Here is a 19,599-nt window from a genome sequence, read left to right as displayed (position 1 = left end):
CCTGAAGAGGACCCATCCAGTCCCACATCTCCGTGTGCTGGGCGATCCAAGAGCCCCCAGCCAGCAGGACAAACTGCATTGTTTGGATGTTAGACAAGAGCCAAAAGGATGACTCAGGCTGCCCGTATAGCCCTTGCCTGGCTATCCAGAGCCAGGGCTGAGGAATCAGCTGCTCCCGGGGCCAGAGGGGCTTCAGGGACACCTCCTGCCCAGGTGAGACAGCCCTGGCACCGTTCCTGCAGCCAGAGCTGCCTTCAGACAGATTTCCAGACAAAATCTACTCTCGTTTTATTTAAGAACAAGAAGCCATTACAATACTCGCAGGATTTCACCTTTCTCTAACAAGGAGCATCTCCCTGGGAGCTCACAGCACTCCAGATTGCAGGCAGCAGACTCTTCCACATCCATGCTCCAGCATCATCTGTTACATCCTGCACAATATTCCCTCAGCTCGGGCTCCGCAGGAACAGCTCCTCTTATTTGCCCACAGCCTGGCAACAGCAGGATACTCTTTCTGATTGTTTTAGGCTGCAAGTAACATGAGAAGCCCCAAGAAAAGCTTTGGATTGACTGCGTGCGTGCAGGCTGGACTCTGTGAAAGGAGACAGCCTCTGCTCGTGGTTCGAAGCCTTGGCTTCGGTATTTCCAACATCTCGAATACTAAACTAGACACAGACAGATGTTAATGCTGCAGAACACCCATCTAAGTCAATCCCTTCTGCCTTTTATAATGCACCTACAATTCATTTCCTATTAGAGATGGAGCTGGCAGACACCCGACCTTCTCATTAAATACACACGTTCAGGTGAGAACCCCTGGGCACTACTGCTCACTGGAATTAAACAGGTACACCAGGACTGGTGGCAAAAATAAAAATAGCCCCAGCTCTCGGCGCACCGGGAAAGGCAGCGGCCTTCTGTGCACAACAGCAAAATCAACTTAATCACAAATGACAACTTCTGAAAGCCTGTACTTTGGATTCATCCTTGGCATTTTTCTAGGCCAGCTTGAAAACAAAAGCTTTGTCTCCTTAAAATGCAATTGCCTGAGGCACCTCTAAAAAAAGTGACATAACTCAGGTTTGAAAAACGCCTCCTGGGTTTCAGATCCTCCTAAGAGCCTCTTTACTATTCAGCTTGATTCAGATTACCCAGATCAGCATGAACTCTGCAGATTTAGCCCCAGCTACCAGCACAGGTATAAAATGCACACATTTAGGATTATTTTTTTAAACTATATGATTAAAGCTCTACAGTTATAAAAAAAGAACTTGTTATTGATCTGAATGGTTGCTCCCTCTCTTTTCTCCAGCAGGTTTATAAACACTCTCTGATGACAGTTTATTCTGAATTTCACTCTGTTCATCTTATTCCAGATTTTTTTTCCCCCAGCCTATTTTTCTTGCTGGGTATCTTCAACCTTTTCATCATAAACCTCAAGCTGTGAGGAGAATGAGCAACTTGTTTTGGAATCACAATTTGAGCCTAAAATTTGATTCCTGTTTCTTCTCCCCTGCACAAATCTTTTTTATTTCAGTAATTTTACAAGCAGTGACTTCGTGCTTCTGCAAATCCAGGAGCACAGCCCTGTGCCAGTAACCTGATGGGAGGGGGCAAGGAAGGAAAAGCTGCAATTCTCCAAGACAGACACAGCTACTTCCAAAGCCTGGATAAGTCCACAGTACCTTTAGCATTTCCCAGATTCTTGCACCTGGCTGTTTTCTTTGAGCAGATACAAATTTACAGCTAGGTCTGAGAACTCCTTCTGCAGCTACCAGCAAAGCACTCAAATCAAAAGGAGTTTTGTTGCTTTTATTGAATGATTTGGGACAAGGAGAGCTGTAAGCTGTCTTGGTGATGGGAACACATTAGAGTCTTTTTCTGAATGATCAAGTCCCATCACTTATTCCACATAAACTGTTCTCTGTCAAGAGCTTTAATCCTCTCTTTTCAATCCCTAAATAAAACATCCTCCCCAAACTCACTGCCTATTATCAGCCATTTCTAAAGAAAGCGGCTCTTAAGAGACACACCTCTTTCTGCTCTGCCGCTCCCCCGAACTCCATCTCCAGTGTCAGCCTGACAGAAGTCTAACAGCAGCAATCCTCCCCGGCTCAGGGAGCTGGAGTAGCGTCTGAACACCCACCCCTCTCCAAGGAAGCTTTCACACGCGGCCGAAAACGAGTCCTAAAAAGGCTTCCAGGAACAATAAACCTCGTGACAAGCTGTCAGCCAGAGCAGGCAGCCCGCGAAGGTGCTACAGGGTCACTCATCTGAGGCTGTGCTCGACAACAGCAGTCCTTCCCTTCCCACCCATCCGTGCAGGCTCCTCACCCCGGAGCTCGCTTGGAAGCCAGGCTCCTTCCCTGTCCTTTAGAATAACGCAAAGAGCCCAAATGCCAACATACAGCAGAATAAAAGCCAGGGGAAAATGAAAGGGAAAGAACCATGTCCCACTGAACTGCTAAAGGGAGACCAAGAGTGGAGGCACCTGTGGAAGAGCTCAGCGCTCCTCCGCGCAGCGGGGACAATCCGGAGGTGCTGTGACACAGCCCAGCCCCCCTTGGCTAATGACACAGCCAAGGAAAAGAGCTCAGCCAGGGCGCTGAGGTCCAGGGCAAATGCCAAGGGCCTGTGCTGCCCCTGCCAGCCCGGGAAGGGCCGGCAGCAGTGTCCCACTTGCGCGGCCACCCCGGTCCCTCCCTGCCCGGCCGGCACCGGGCACCACTCGGGATTTACCGGTGCGGGAACAACAACGATTTCCTCAATATGAAATAAGAAGGTCCTTTCTTCTGGCCTTGAAAGTCAGCTCAAGCCAGCCGTGATGCCATTGACTTCAGTCTCCCCAAAAGCCCGAGCAGCCGCGGAGTGTGGGAAGGCCCCGGAGCCACAAACAGCACCGGCTGGTTCCCAGCCCTTCCCCATGCCAAAACCACGGGGGAATTACACTCAGAAGTGGTGGAGTCACCGTCCCTGGAGGGATTTAAAAGAGGTGTAGAAGTGGCACTTGGGGATATGGTTTAGTGGTGGGCTTGGCAGTGCTGAGTTAATGGCTGCTGGAGTCGATCTTAGAGGGCTTTTCCAACCTAAGTAATTCTAGGATTCTGGGATTCTGTGCTGAAGCACTGCAGCAAGCACAACTGCGATGGGTCGTTCCTGCAGGTGGGCTCTTGCTCTTCAGGAGCAAGTCTGGAAAATAAAGGTGCACATCCACCCTGCCGTCACATCCCGGCAGTTTGTGTCTCAGCCGCCTGCGCTGTCTAAAGAGGGAACCAGTCGCCGGACACCCTTCCCAAGGCACGGCTAGATCCGACTGTTTCACACTCACCAAAGCTGCTCTGGACTAAGACACGGAGTTTCATACATCACCTCAAATCAACAGAATCACTAAGGTTGGAAAAGACTTCCAAAATCATCGAGTTCCAACCTCTAACCGAGTCCTCCCCATGCCCACTAAAACCGTACGGCCGAGTGCCACATCTGCTCATTTTTAACATTCCCAAGGATGGTGACTCCACCACTTCCTTGAGGAACCTGTTCCCAAACACAAGTCCCGACAGAAATCAGCAGCCCCAACACAATCGCGACAGAGAAGCTCCGGCGGCTCTGGCGCGGCGCGCTGGAGCCCGCAGGGCTCCGCACGGACCCGCGGGGAGCGGCGCGGCTCAGCCGCTCGGGCTCGATATTCCGCCTGTTTTCTCGCTAACCAGCCTCTCCCGGCTGCCCGAGGCACCGCTGGCAGAACCGCCGAGCGTCTCTGGTTTGCAGGAGGCACGAAGCACCCCGCGGTCGTGCGATCACACCGCGGACATCCCTCCCAAGCGTCCGGGACCCGCGGAGGGCTCAGCCCCGGAGCCACCGCCAGCCGCGGCGGGGTCGGACCCACCCGGCAGCCGCTTCCCGGCGCGGCACTTCCCCATCCCGCGGGCACCGGCATCTCCGCTTCCCGCTAAGCGGGGAAAACGCGCATCAGGGGCGGAAAAGCCTAACCACAGGCAAGAAAACCGGTGGGGAAAGCGAATATTGAAAAGGGAAAAAAAAAAAAAATAAAGCGGCAATAAGTCACTGGCAGAGGGACCCGTGCTGCCAGTACGGACCCCACACTCCGGGTGGCGGCAGCGGCCCCGCGCAGCAGCCGGGGGAAGGGGCGGCAGCACTCACCGGGCAGGTCGGTGCCGGGCAGGTCGGTGCCGGGCAGGTCGGTACCGTGCGGACGGAGGGCCCGGCCCGTCCCGCCTTGCCCGCGGGAGCCGCCGGCTCAGTGCCGCGCACCGCCCCGCGCCGCGGCTCCTTCCCGCCGACCGTACCACGGCTCCATGCTGGGGGGGACTGGCGCGCCGCGGAGAGCTCACCCCGGCCCCCGCCGCCCGCTGTCTCGGTCGCCGCGGCGCTGCCCGCACCGATCCGCCCTCACGAGGCTGTGCCGGTATCGGCCGTGCCTCCGGGGCTCGGCCCGGGCCAGCACCGCTCGGCCCGCACCGCCCGCTCCCTCCCGCTCCGCTGCCCGCGCGGTGGAAGAGTCCAGAGCGGGGCGGGCGCGGGCGGGGCCGGGCGCGCGGGTCCCCGTGAGGGAGCGGCGGCGCCGGGCTGGGCTCGGGCTCTGGGTGTCGGGGGTCCCGGCCCCGCAGCGCGCCGCGGGAGCTGCGGAGCAGCCGCTCCCAGCGCTCGCACCGGCACCGCTCGCTCTTTGCCTACACCCGGTTCGCCGGAGCCGCAGCCGAAGTTCGCAGCCGCGGCGTCCCCGCCGAGCGCGGAGCGGAGCCGTGGCTCCAGCCCGGCCGCTCCGTCCCGGGGCTCTCGGTAACAGCGCGCTGCTCAGGTCGGCTGCTCCGTTCTGTGTCCGCCTGCTCCTGGCACTCACCGGCAGGAAAACGGTTCTCTTGGGAAAATGATTTCTGAGCGAAATGAACGTCCAGCATTTCGTCACTGTCTGAACGCGTGGGAAGGCCAGGCTGAGCGCCCCGGCGCTAGAGGGACCGGCACACGCGGGGCTGAGCGGGGAACCGCCGGCCGTGCCGGGGACAGCCTCGGCTGGAGGTGGCACACGGATTCCACCGGCTCCCACTGTGTGCTCCCGGCTCACGGCAGCGCTCTTCAGGTCACATCCATGCAAATAATTTTATGCAGCTGCTCTCAGCAGGAGCGACCCATCACAGAGGCATGAATCAGAATCACCGTCAAATCCAACCATTATCCCAGCACTGCCAAGCCCACCACTACCCTATGTCCCCAAGTACCACATCCTCACAGCTTTTAAATCCCTGCAGGGATGGTGACTCCCCCCATTGCCCTGGGCAGCTGTGCCAGGGCTGGACAACGCTTTCAGTGAAGAAATTTCTTCCTGTTACATGCCTGGGATAGTGCCACAGCACAAATGATTAATTGACAATCAAGGCAAATCCCCCTGAAGTTTTCCCCACTGATCCCAATAGAATTATAATGGTATTTAGGTGATCAGTTACTCAAAACTGTCTGACACAGTGCTGATTCCTGATGGGACTGGTGGGAATGTTGAGGTGCTCAGAAGATACCTCTGAAGGTTGGGTGAAGACCCCTCAGTAAGGTGAACTCTCCTGTCAACATCGAGACCTCTCTGGCTGTGAGCTAGAGGCAAGAACTTGGTACCTACCAACCCAAATGTGAGCAATTAACTGGCTTTTTCAGCTTAATTTTTCTTGGGCAGCTCATGGCTGATAGAGGGCAGGGATTAGACTGAATATCAGGAAGAAATTCTCCCCTCTGAGGGTGGGGAGGCCCTGGCAACAGGGTGCCCAGAGAAGCTGTGGCTGCCCCTAGTGATGCTAAGATGATTTTTTGCCTTTTCTTTTGTATACCTTTTATATACATTTTGTGTATCCTCAGTACTCCTAGCATGCATACTTGTAATTCCTTAAGTCTGATAACTTAGCACAGGCCTAGTACTGTCTTAGGCCAGGAGACCAGACATCCTAAAGGCCTCATTGCAGGAGGCCGGAAAACCCCACACTATCTCGGGAAACCAGTCTCCTCCCTAGAACAGATCCTGTGAACTGGAGATTTGGCCCATCCAGGGGGGAATTCCATGGATGGGGGAATATCACCCCATTAATCCAGGCCTCCCATTGGGGCCTCCTTGTTAGATATGCTGATTTGTAAGGTCTGTAAATTGTATCCGTGATCTATCCTGTGTGTGCACTGCGGCGCATTCCACCTTGGTGAAGGGGTGCACCAAGAAGGATCCTTACTAAAACACTGAGGCAAAAACCCCTTAGCCCTTAGCTGTGTCTGGCTGTCAATTTTTTAAGGCCAGGAAAAGGCATCACTGGATCCCTGGAAGTGTCCAAGGCCAGCTCGGATGGGGCTTGTAGCAACCTGGGATAGTAGAAGGTGTCCCTGTCCATGGCAAAAGGTGGAATGAGATGGCCCTTAAGGTCTCTTCCAACTCAACCATTTTATTATTCCATTATTCCATTATTCCATTATTCCATTATTCCATTATTCCATGATATCCCTTCCAAACTTCAGTTTTTCACCTGCACCATGTGCTTTTCCTTGGCAGGGTTGAAAGCCACATCAGGTTCCTAGTGGAATACTTTGTTTTCCCGTGAAATCCAAATCCCCCAGTCTAACATGGGATGTTGCTCTCCCTCTCTCCTCAGAGAACAATGTCCTCTTTGGGTCTGGCTTTCTGGTCTTTTCTTTGGGTCTGGTCTTTCCATGATGCTTTCAGCACGATCTCTCAGAGTGAGATCAGACAGGGCATCACGGCAGTGCTGTGATCAGGGCATCAAAGTGCCTGTCCTGGGCATGGGATCTCCCGGTTTCCTTCCAAATTCTAATTCCTTTGGAGCTACACAACAACATTTCAGAATCATTTAGTGATATTTTCTCAGGATTGGAACATTCAGAGCTTTCACCAAAATTCTCCACCCACCAAAGCCCCAGGAAGGTCTGTAAACTTGTGCAACAGCAGGTGCTTCTCTTATTAGTCCAAAATTAAGTTTTCATCAAGCCCTGATTTTCTTTGGAGTCCTATTTATTATTGCTTAAAAATCACTTGAAAGTCTATGGGTGGGAAGCAATACAAAAGCATCTTTCATTATTCATTAAGGACAAGTGATGCAGGGCTTTTGGAAGGGAATAGAAAGCACACAGACTTTTCTGCATTTAAAACAATTATTTCTTATTAATAACCCTGCAGAAAGGTGCCCTGCAGAGATGTGCAGTTTGGGTGTTTTGAAGTTCAGTCTCTTGATGACAAAAGGAGTTTTTCTTTCCCTGTGACATTCCTCAGTGGAGATCCTGGGAAATGTTTTGTCATTTTTATTTTTCAAAAATATTTAGGTGATTATTTTTGGAGGTGTCCCCTTCCTGGGATGGATAATAGTGTAGTGGTGATTGTGGAGATCAAGACCTGATCTCCATGAGAGTCTGTCATGAGAATAAAACACTGCAGCTACAGGGCAAACCTGCTGCAGGTTTGATAAGAGGATTGTGGAGCTACAAGATCCCAGGAGAGCTCAGGTTGGAAGGGACACTGAGGGTCTCATTTTGAGGGTGCATTTCTTGGGTCATTGCTATGGCTGTTAGGGCAGGTCCCAGGAAAGGCCCCTGAGGGGTCTTGCCCCTTGTAACTGGCACCCAGATAGAGTCCAAGCCATCCCTACCTAATCTCCCTGGAGCCCAGGTCTCATCCAGCCTTTTCCAAGCCACCCGTCTGCACTGCGAGGTGCTGACTTGGAATGCCAGGATAACATAGGAGATCACACCAAAGCACTTCCCAGGACCAAGGCACCTGGAGTGGCGTGGGATTCCATGTGAGCAACCACAGAAGATGCTTCTTATCAGCCTCATCCCACGAAAAAGTGGATGGGTGTAGGAGAAGGGAATACAGGTGACCCTGGCCCTGATGAGTAACAGCTGTGTTAATTACCCAATACAGCCTAGCCCCTGATTAGTCACAGCTATGGCCAATAGAGATAAATGTGATAAAAGGGAGTGGGGATCATGAAGGAGGAGGAACCTTGAAGAAGAGGGAACAAGGGAATAATGAAGAAGAGGGAGGATCCTGGGGAGAAAGAAGCACTGCTGTGAGATCAGTCTGGGGCTCCAGTTAGAGCCTGTTATTGGAACCTGTAGACACAGTCTAGCTGGGTAAAAGCCTGCAGTTGGAGTCTGCAAACCAATGTATGCAGTCATAGTTTAGCAGGAAATAACCAGTAGGGAGAGGCTCCGAGGGAAACCCACAGTAGGAGCTTGCTGCCGCTGGAGTCAGTGAATAGCTGGAGTCAGGATGGCTGAGCTGTAAAGAGGAATAAACCAGGACCCTTTTCATCCTGTGATAAGCAAGAAGTCTTTGTCTTGCTCATTTCTACTCTCTAACAAGAGGGCTGCTGCAATAGATGGGGACCTCCAACCTGCAGAGCTGAGGATCTGCTGTTCCAAGTCCCTTGGTCTGCCCTGAACAGTCACACTCTGAGGCTGAAGAATCACAAAGAGCAATTTTGCTGAGGTCGAGCTCCAGGGCATGGCCCGGCTCCTCTGGCTGAGCCTTCCCAGAGGATCTGTCCCTCCAATCCTGAATAGGTGTCCTTGAGGCTGCAGACTGGGAAATTCAGAAGGCCCTGGAGGAAGTCAGCAGAGGACTGTGCACAGGTAGAGTTTCCCCATCACCAGAGAAGGAGGCACTGGGAACCCATCAGAGCATCCATGTGGTGAGAAGCTGTTCCCAGAGTCCCACTGCCAGCAGAGTCTGTCTGTGCCTCAGATTCCCTCCCTGCCACCCCCTGCCTCTGCCTCCCTGCATGAGAAAATGGGGCAAACCAGACTAGAGGTGATGTCTGTGGGGTCTGGGGGTGCCAGCCTAGTTGGAAAGGGAAGAATGTGGAGTCCTGCCAGGCTGGGAGAGCTTGGAGGGGTGTAGGACGATGGCTGAGGTCATGAGCTGTTTGTTCAGCTGGGGAAGAAAAGACTGAGTTCAGATCCCATCAGGGTCTGCAACTCCTCCCAAGGGGCAGCTCTGACCTCTGCTCTGTGACAGGACCCAGGGAGCTGTGCCAGGGAGTGTCAGGCTGGAGATCAGGGAAAGGTTCTTCCCCCAGAGGTGCTGGCACTGCCCAGGCTCCCCAGGGAACGGTCCCGGCCCCGAGGCTGCCAGAGCTCCAGGAGCCTTTGGACAGCGCTGCCAGGGATGCCCAGGGTGGGGTTGTTGGGGTGTCTGTGCAGGGACAGGGGCTGGGCTGGGTGATCCTGTGGGTCCCTCCTGGCTCAGGATATTCTATCCTGTGATTCCATGAGAGCAGAGCTGAGGGCAGAGCCCCTGCTTGGGGAGCTCCTTGGGGCCGTGGTGCAGCTCCCGGAGCTCCTCTGAGGGGTCACTGCCTGCTGAAACATCCCAAAGAAAATGAGTTCACCTGTGAGACCCTTCCCTGGCTCCGGATTTGATAGTGGGACCCTGAGACAGGGTCCTTTTTATTCTTTTTACTGACATGTTTGTCCCAGACACTGTGTGTGGCTGGACCCTTCAGACATTTAATCCTCTGGTCCTTCCCTTCCCATCACCCTGTTTTCAGTCTTCCTCATTTGTTTTTTGTGCTGGGAGATAGAGAAATACTAGTAGATTTCTTTCCTCTTCCCCCCCCCCCCCCCCCCCCCCCCCCCGTTTTTAATGAATTTTTCATTTTGTTTCACTCATATAGAAAGAATAACAATGAAGCAACAGTGTCAACACAGAAAGAATTTTCTCCAAAGTCACACCATGACCAATCTACAGCAGCAATAATAGATTTTGTGAATCCCACTGAAGGGAATCATAAGTGGAAGGGGTGGGGGGTGCAAATGAAAGGCTCTGAACTAATTTGTGCTTTCCACACCACGGAGCCCCATTCTAAGCAGCTGTTTAAAGAACAAGCAAAAATATAAAATAAAAGAGAGCACTCTGCCAAAGCAAATTCCTAATAGGAGAGGAGCATGAAATACCCAGGTGCTTTGTGATGTTTAAAAAGATAAGTTGCCTAAAAAGGCAGCTTTCTCCACCTCCTGGGAGATGACCAGGATGCAGCAGGGGCTGGGGTCACATCTGGCCTGAACAGGCATTGGAGTTGGGCTGGATTTGCGGTCATGCCAGACTCTGCTCTGCAGTGGCTGCCCCAGTAATGGCTCTGCTTCCCCGTCTGAGCCAGGTTCTCCTTTCATATTTGTTGTTCTTTGCAGGAGGTGTTAACACCAATTTATGAGCTCGGTGGGATGACAGAGCTGGGTGAGCAGCGCTGACCTTGGAACTCACCTCTCTCAGATTTCTTTTTCTACCCTCTCTCAGAGTCAGTCTAGAAGCAATAAAGGGATATTGGAAGGGGGGGGAGGAGTTGAGGCTTGTCCACTTCATGTTAAAGGAGGGAAAACTCTGTGAACATGATCCCAAAAAGCAGGTGGCTGTATCCGTACTGCTGTTGTCTTGGGAAGCACTGCATGTTTCTCCTCAGCCTCCTGCCTGCAGGAAGTCCTGCCAAAGAATTACAGGATCATGGACCAGAATATCCTGAGCTCGAAGGAGCCCCCAGGATCATCCAGTGCAACTCCTGGGCCTGCCCAGGACACCCAACAGTCCCACCCTGTGCCTCAAAGTGTTGTCCAAATGCTCCTGGAGTTCTGGCAGCCTTGGGGCCATGCCCACTGCCCTGAGTATATACCCAGGTGCCTTTTCCTACAAGATCTGCACACTGCATACTGCTAAAAACAAAACCTTTGCTTATTTTCTTTTGTTTTTCTTACTGTTACATTGAGGAAGTCAGAGATTTGCTGCTAAGCACTCACTCTACCTCACCAGGATATGCAGCAGCTCACAGGGCCTTAATGAGAGGCACAAACAGGATTCTCTCTGAAAAGACAGAAAAACAGTTAATGTGTTGGGGAAGGGAGAGGAAATAAAGAGTATTACATCCAAAGATCATTAAAAATAAACCCATTTGCCTGAAGTGTGGTGGTTAAACAGCACTGGCACAGGGTGCCTAGAGGAGCTGGGGCTGCCCCTGGATCCCTGCAAGTTTCCAAGGCCAGGCTGGACAGGGCTTGGAGCAGCCTGGGATAGTGGAAGGTGGGGTTGGAACGAGCTGATATTTTGGTCTCTTAAAACACAGCACATTCCATAGTTCTATGATTTTTCTTCCTTAAAACAACACTTTGTCAAGGCACTTTTTGGCCCAGAAATGCTGCCCAGCTCCAGCAGTGATGTTGTTTATGAGCTACCAAGTGAAGGTGACTGCTCTGGATGAGTGTCCTGAGGGAAAGCAGCAGGGACAGCGATCACACGGGGCCACACCTGCCCAGGGATGTGCCTGGGCACAAGCACCAATAGATCTGCCGCTGTCTGGGTAGCAGCAGCGTTTCCCAGATTGACATTTGTGCTGTTTGGTTCAAGTGCCTGACAAATGAAGGAAGAATGAGAACAATAAAGACTAAATCTTATCTTAATAGCCTTTCATTATTAACTGTCTCCAGATTTATTTGTCACTGAGGGAGGGAGGGCGCCAGGCACCACTGGGGTGAGCCCAGGCAGGTTCCTGTCTTTCCCTGTGATTTCCATCAGTGAGGTCTGGCTCTGTGGTTTGTTTTTTTCAACACGTGCACTGACTGTAGGGAACCTGTCCACGTGCTGCTCCCACCATCTGATGGCTCTTGACCTCCAGGTCCTTCTCCTCTTGGATCCTCCTGGGATGGCAGTCCCATGGTGAGGCAGAGGCAGGGACCAGCTCCTTGTCCCAGGCTGCTCCAGGGAAAAGGGAGAAGTGGGGGCTGTCCCAGCTGGAAAAGAAGAACACTGAGGAGCAGGATAATCCAATTCCCTACCAGGATGCTTCCCACTGCCTTTGCCATGCTTCAGGAGAGGGATGTGGATGTACTCCGACAATGCTTTTATTTCACAGCGCTTTCCTGCCTTCCTGTGCTGCCAGACAGACACCTGCCTGGTGAAACCTGGTGTTGCAAAGGATTTCTTACCTGAGAAGGCTGACAAAACCCTGCAGTTCCCGTGGGTGTGCATTGATAAATGGATCCACCACTACGGGAGCTTCTGGGGAGTGGGGGAAGGATCAAACCTTCACCTGAACAGGGAGCAGAAAGGTGGGGCAGTGGGTGAGGGAGAGGAGGGGTCTGGCAGCAGGGACAGGGTGCTACACCTGAGCCCAGTGCCCCTGCCTGGCTGCCAGAGCCTGTGCTGATGGCAGGAAAACAGCAGCAAAAAGTGAAAAATTCAAAGTGGCTTGGGAAACACAGATCAATCCTTTTGCAAACCCAGCCAGTGCCTCCCAAACCATGTGGTATTTCTGGCCGCTGGAAGCGTGGGATCATTTCTTAGGCAGATCTTAATTTGTGTGTCCTTTAGCACTTTTCCCAAAAAAGCCCCAGAAGGAGACTTTCTGCTGCAGTTGCTATCCAGGAGTTCCCATTCTTAGCTGGAGCACATCCACTTCCCTGAGACCTGCTGTCGTTAGGTGCCCAGGCAGAAATCCCACAGAAATGCTTTAATTAAAATGGACATTAAGAGCTCACTCATTCAAGCCAAAGAACATTAGGAGGAATTTAAATGAAGAGATTTTTAAATCTGTGACATTTGTTCTAATGAGAAAACACTCTCTAATCCTAAGTGTCTCCTAATTCAAAACAGATTGGAAGGACTGCAAGTGAAAACATTTTTTTTTTCCTCCCAAAACCACGTCCTGTAATTAGTAGACCTAGCTGGCAAATACCATTTGTCTTTTCCCTACTGCTTCCACATCAGCTTGGAAGCAGGAGGTGAAAAGCAGCCTATGAATGCACCCACACGTGTCTGCATTTTATGTTAGGACAGGTAAAAGAACTCATGGAAATTTCCACCACATCAATCCCAGCATCTGAGGGGAAACCAAGACGGAGGATGCAGGATGCTCCTGATCCATCTAATGAAAGGGATATTGCTGCAGCCATGGGCTGGATGCTGAGGAGGGACAGGGAGGCAATCTGTTTGCAATAGAGGAAAAGCATCCAGTGATTTGCCAGGGTGGGACTATTTTCATCTGGAAACACTGAGATAATGAAATGTAAAATAACAGCAGACAGAAAAGTGTGAAGCCTCAAATGAGAGTAACTTGGGAATGAAGCAAACACTTTCGAGGGGGTTAGACAGGTGTTAGAGATGAGAAATACAATCCCTTCCCTTTTGTTTTAATCATGGAAGTGTTGGCAGGAGAACTGGAGGCTCCTTAATTTTTCACAAATGAAAGTCCTGCACGGTGGAAGGTGACATGTCCTGCTCCTCCCTTGACTGTCTTTTATTAGGGAATATTGCCCTCAGCATAAAACAGTAAGGCAGGAAACGTGCTGGGTAGTACTGCAACATTTTGGGAATCCCAGACATCCACAGCTGACTTTATCCTTTTCCCTAGGAAAAAAGAGATTTGATTGTACCAGCAGAAATCCCTACAATGTCAGCAGTCCATCGGCTCTCCCTGTCCCTGTGTGCTGGGACAGTGACCTGTCCCAGGGCTGAGCAAGATCCTCTCTGCTCGGGGCCCTCCCAGGCAGGGCAGGGCTGCTTCACAAACAGAGCCTCCTCCCTGAGCCAGAGCCTGGATTTGGGAATGAGGACACAGTGTTCTGGTGCCTCCAGCAAACTGGACAGGCATCAGCCTGGATCCAGCCTCCCACCTCCTTCAGATTTTGCAGAAGTTGGCTCCAGAGCTGAAATTCACCATCAGCCTTCCTCCTCCAACGGGATAAACAACAGGATCTGGATACAAAGACCTGAAGTCTGGATCAGGATGTTTGCGGCATGTATCCACCTTTAGGTCCACGCACAACATTAACTTCCCTAATGAAGAACGTGGCTGCAGATGACATGGTCCTATTTAAAATCCAGATCTGCCTGGTTGCTGTATGGGGGGGATGGTGGTGCCAGGGGATCAGGTTTGCCTTGTTTCCTGCTGGCTCACTGTAAATCCATGAGCACAAATGACAGCACAATTCCCAGAAAAACACCTACTTTTAAGCTTGTATCAGTAACCCTGTGAAAGTGTCTTTGTGTTCATCCTACTTTGGAAACATGAAACATTTTACCTAAGAGTCCAATTAAACCAACTTGGGCTTTAAAGCTTGGGCACTCAGAGCCATCTTCTTGAAAGAATAATCCTGAGCTGGCATCAATGGATACAAATCAATGAAGATCAAGAGACTGACACCTGGTTATGCTCACTGACAACCCAACTTAGATCTTAGTAAATCATCTCAAATACTGTGCAAAAACTCAGAGCTGTTCTGAAACCCTGCAAACACAGAGACAGAAAATACATCCCTTACTTCGGGGGGAATTCTTTTGCTGGAAATATGGAGTTCCTCTGGATGCCGAATTTGAAAACATAAAGCATTTAAAGCAATTTGCCAGTTTTGAAATTGGGTCTCTTAATCCTGACTGTCCCCTCTGAGATCCCATCTGCATCTTCAGGTGGTTTTGTAGCTGTTCTAATCCATCCTCCATCCTCCTCCTCCTCCTGCTTTGACTTGTCACCATGGATGACCCACCATGAATAAAAGATTAGGATGTGCCAGATTCAAACAAAACCTTTGCTTCTGGGGTCAGTGCTCCAGCTCCTGAACTGCAGGACAGGGAGGCAGAGGAGCCCAGAGGTTCAGCTCTGATCTGGATCGTGTGGATACACTTCCAGTCACCTCCTGGTGCAGGCTGAGAAAATACTGCTTCATCTGTGAGACCTAACAGGGCCAATGCTGTGAAGGCTGTCAGTTCTGGGCCTGTTTTCAAGGAGATAACAGGGCCTGTCACCTGCAAGTGCACAGGAAGAGGGATGAAGGCTACAGATTATGGGTAAAGGCTCTAATGATGGCCAAAGGAAAAAAAAATTAGGATCTAAACTTTGAATTTCTGCTCAGGATTTCATGGCGCATTCTGCTCCAGCCCTACACCTGAATGCATGGAAGGGGTCACCCTGTGCCGAAGCGGTGCTGGGCAGATCCTCTCCTTGGATGGCTGGTACTTTCAGTGGGGTTTTGCTCAGTTGTTGCCACATTGAGAACTTGGACAGGCTTCAACTTGATTCAGCTTCCAGGGCAGCAGTGAGGGGAAGGTGCTGATCTCCTCTTTCAGGTGATACCTGAAAGGAGATGGAATGAAGCTGTGTCAGGGAAAGTTCAGGTGGGACACTGGGAAGTGTTCTTCCCCCATAGGGTGTTCGGTCCCTGGAATGGGTTCTCCAGGGAAATAAATGGTCGTGGCAGAGCCTGCCAGAGCTCAAGGAGCACCTGGACAATGCTTTTAATCCTGTTTAGTTCTGGGTATTCCAGTGAGGAGAAGGGAGTTGCTGATCCTTGTGGGTCCCTTCCAGCTTGAGACAATCTGAGATTGTATGAAACTCCTGAAAAGCACCCGCCCAAGAAACCTGCCTTGAGGAGAAGGGATTGAGAGGTGCTTAGGTCCCTTTGGCTGACCCTCCTGATGGTTAATCTTCCTTTTAAACACGTGCCTTGATTCCTCCAGAATGTTCATCTCCCTGCTATGCTGAAGTGGCCTCCAGCACCCACCTTTTCCCTCTGAGAGCATTTCCCCCCCAAGCAGATGCCCCATGAGCATGTGCACCACCCAAACCCACGGGCCATTACAACCCCCACTTCAGAGCACTTCTCCCATCTTTAGGCCATTCCTGGGCTCTTCTCCAGGCACAATCTCCCCTCCAAAAGCCTTTTAATCCCCCAGCATTGGTGCTGGGCCTGGTGCTGCTTGGAGAGCTGTGCACAGACAAACCCAGTCTGACTGCTCCCCTGCTGAAACTCCCAGGGAACACACTGTGAGGAGATAAGAACTGATTTTGAACAAAGTGATTTCTTATCAGCTGGAGGTCCGATTCTGTGGTCTGATACTTTCTCTGGCAGCAGTTGTACGGAAATACCGGGACAGCTTAGGGGCTGTGGTGGCACTCAGAACAAACAGGGATGGCAGAACTGGGTCTGCTGAAGGAAGACATAAATGAAATTCACCTTCCAGCATTCACTGCAAGTGAAGCTGATCTGCATTTCTTATACCAAGCAAAGGCTACAGCTCAGATGCTAATTTTATCTCGCTGGCTTTGTAGTGTCCTTGATCTTCAAGAGAATTCAAAATAACATGGAGCAAATGTATAACTAAGTCATTTTAAAGAAGGAACTGCAAAGTGCATAACTCTGCTCAAGGGGAAACAGCTTCTCTGCTAAACACGGAGTATGAAATCAGATCATGCTGGCAGACTGAACAAATGGGCTCTTTACTCCTCATCCTCACAGCAGGGCTCTTAGGGAGCTCGTTTCCATCTGCCCTACAAAATCCGGGTGGGAATGTGCAGGAAAGCCAAGCCCACCCTCACCTCCTCATGGCTTGTGACAGATTGTGACAGACTGTGACCCTGCCCCAACACAGCTTCATTCCATCTCCTTGTTTGGCATCACCTGCAAGTGGAGATCAGCACCTTCCCCTCCACTGCTGCTCTTGAAGTTAAACGAGGTTTAAGCCTATCCAGGTTCTTAATGTGGCATCAATTGAGCAAAATCCCTTTGCTGAGCAAACAGAGGTGATTGATGACACCAGGAGCACTTTGTGAACCACTGGGCACAATTATTGCAAGGGACCCTCTTCACTGATGTGAACAGCCAGCCCTGGCGCTGTCCAGAGACACTTGCTGGGAAGGTCTTCATGCCTTTGGGGAACAGCATGGGCTGGTACAGCTGTACCTGGCTGGGAAGCAGGCAGAGGTCACCTCAGGGGTCACCTCAGGGCAGGGGACATCCTTGTCCCTCGGTGCAGGAAGAAAGGAGGGCTCAGACAGCAGCCCTCCCACCGAGACGGCTCCCCAGGACAGTGCCTGCCGCCAAGGAATACTGAACGATTCCCTGGGGAAAGCAAATGCTTCCTTCTAGGCTGCTCTCCGGCCACGGGCCCTGTTTATCCCCACCCCAAATGTCAGGTTACAGGTGAGCTGGGGGAGAGCCTGCTGTGCCAAGCAGCAGTTTCAAACCCCTTCCCAGGAGCAGCCACAGCTCTCGAGCACCATCCCCAAATTATTGTCTTAGTCTGTCCCAGGCAGAGGTGAATGGCACAGAGCAAAAAGGAGATTTCTCCGTGCAACAGGGAAACATTCTTGTCTTCCACTGGTACCAAACCCCAGAGAAGTCCCTGTTTTCCAGGTGAGAGGTGCAGGGGTGCTGGAATGGTGCTGCAGAGCTGTCACAGGCCTGGGAAGGGGCAGGAAATCCGTGGGCAGACAATTCCCACTGCAAGGATGCCGTGGGGATACCAGGACACATCCTACATGTCTTTTCCAACCCCTATGAGGCAAAAAAGGAGAAAAAACGCGTGTCAGGTCAGAGAAACACCCACCATGACAGGATGGAGGGCAGGCTCCAGAGAGGTCTTCCAGAGGAGCTCAGAGGAGAGAGATGGATGTTCTTTCTCACCACTCTCCATGTTCACCTCCACATGTATCAGGGCACAGGGTGGAATTCCTGGGGTGTCCTGTGCAGGGCCAGGAGTTGGACTGGATGATCCTTTTGGGTTCCTTCCAGCTTGGGATATTTGTGATTCTCTGAGGTTATTTGGCCATCATCCTCCCTCCTCAGCCAGGGTGGGAGTCTCACAGCCTCATCACATCTGCTCCTTCAGGACTGGTCAGGACATATCCTTGTGAAGGTGAGTACAAGGAAGGATTTAACCTGAGGGCACCACAACCTAATCCCCCACCCCTGCAGAGATGAAGACATCAACTGGACACAGTGGAAGCATGACATCTGCCAAGGAGTTTACACTCTGCTCCCTGCCTGTATTTTTTTTTCCAGTTTGAGATAGATAAAATGAAAAGAAACCCCAAAACCCCCAAAAAACTGGAGAAGCAGCTGAAGATAAGAAATGAGCTGAAGTATTTTTCTTTGCTTTGATTTAATGCTCCTTGGAATAAAGCAGTGAGAAGCAGATACTCTGTTCCTGAACTCCTCGTGCCAGCCCCACTGCTCTGCCCTGCACTGTGCTCTCCTATGAACCCTGCCCATGGGCTGGGACCCTGCACACAAATGCTGAAGGTGAACGAGGAGAGGTGCTGAACCTTTCTCTTTTTTGAGCACATTTGGCCTCAAATCCCTTTCTCCACCCTCTCTGTGCTTTCGTTAAGTGTTTTCCTTATTTTCAGAGCAGGTGCTCGCTCCCGTTCTTAATGAACCTCTCTGCTCACTTGTCAACAAGCCCTTTATTAGCTCCACAAGCATGTGCTTGTTTCTATTTATACCTTTTCCATATCAATATTTGAAAGCACACTCCCCTACGCTGCATTCCTTCTCTGCCCTTTTCCATCCCTGCCGCCTCTTTCCCACCTCTGCTTTCTCTCCCAGGCTCATCCAGGCTGATTTAAATCAAACCTAGAGTTTTCATTTCCTTTGTTGGCCTGAATTAAATAATTGGGAACTTTGTTTCTGAATGATTTGCATTCACAGACATCTCCATATCCCTGCAGAGGTGTCATCCTATACATGAGCTAGAAAATAGGTGGGAAGTGAACCCCTCAATCCTCCAGGCGTTCTTCTGAGTGCCTGCTGTCCACCTGGCTTTGGAGATAGCTACACACCTAATTTTTTACTGGATTTATAGGGATGGAACACCTTTCCCAGGAAGAAAGGCTGAGAGAATTTTCCTTGTTTGGCCTGGAGAGAGAAGGCTTTGGGATGATCTAATTGTGGCCTTTCCAGAGCCTAAAGGGGCTCCAGGAGAGCTGGGGAGGGACTTTGGTCAAAGTCTGGAATAACAGGACAAAGGGAATGGCTTTCCACTGCCAGAGGGCAGGGATGGATGGGATATTGGGCAGGAATTGCTCCCTGGGAGGGTGGGCAGGCCCTGGCACAGGGTGCCCAGAGAAGCTGTGGCTGCCCCTGGATCCCTGGAAGCGTCCAAGGCCGAGTTGGACATTGGGGCTTGGAGCAGCCTGGGACAGTGGAAAGAGTCCCTGCCCATGGCAGGGTGTAGAATGGGATGAGCTTTGAGGATCTTTCCAGCCCAAACCATTCCATGACTGTGCTGCTGCACCTTATGTTCTAAATTCTCATCTCATTAATACCAGGAATCACAGTTCTTTTGTGGCAACCTGTGAAAACAGGAGCTGCTTCCCCTCTCCCACCAGCTGTATCCAGGGACAAGACTTCAGCTCCTTCACCACAAGTGCCGGGAGTAGCTTTGTAATGTAAATAGGCACTTCTGGTATTTTTAACGAGCACCTGCTTTATCCCTCTGCCTAATGAGAGCCTGGACAGAAATGCAGTGAAAGCACACGAAGGTAAGACTGCCATTTAAGCTAATTAACAGCAAATTAAATTAAACTGACACACACATATATTTTGGGCTCCTGCATCTAACAGGAGGCAATGCTGCAGAGGTTTCATTATTCTCATTTCCCATCACCTGCTTTTTTCCCCCCCAGCACCTTCCTACCCAATTACCTGGGGAAGGGAAAGGGAAAAAGGATACTAAAGCCAATAAGATAATTCTCATTTACATAAAATTTTTTCTGTGTTGTGTTTAATAGTCTGCGAGTAACTGCAGAAGAATATATAGTCCATTCTTTAAAAAGC

General features: G+C 51.1%; 1 protein-coding gene and 1 long non-coding RNA gene across 3 annotated transcripts in view; one reads left to right on the top strand and one right to left on the bottom strand.

Annotated features, from left to right (window-relative positions):
• RALY (RALY heterogeneous nuclear ribonucleoprotein) overlaps positions 1-4,289 on the bottom strand; it is a 114,283-nt gene extending 109,994 nt beyond the window's left edge. For both annotated transcript variants that reach the window (XM_066198858.1, XM_066198859.1), the window contains exon 1: positions 4,162-4,289. The gene's annotated coding sequence lies outside the window, so the exon portion shown is untranslated. The remainder of the gene's footprint in view (positions 1-4,161) is intronic.
• A 3,719-nt stretch (positions 4,290-8,008) lies between these two features.
• LOC136298330 (uncharacterized) lies at positions 8,009-9,967 on the top strand. Its single transcript, XR_010723295.1, has 2 exons — positions 8,009-8,634; positions 9,678-9,967. It is a non-coding gene; the product is annotated as an uncharacterized lncRNA (long non-coding RNA).
• Positions 9,968-19,599: the final 9,632 nt, after the last annotated feature.

The sequence above is a fragment of the Chamaea fasciata genome, unplaced genomic scaffold (assembly GCF_029207755.1).
Source record: "Chamaea fasciata isolate MVZ Bird 193981 ecotype frontalis unplaced genomic scaffold, bChaFas1.0.hap1 SCAF_17, whole genome shotgun sequence".
Lineage (NCBI taxonomy): Eukaryota > Metazoa > Chordata > Aves > Passeriformes > Sylviidae > Chamaea > Chamaea fasciata.
Note: the sequence above shows the minus strand (reverse complement) of the source record. Positions and strands in the feature narration are given on the sequence as shown.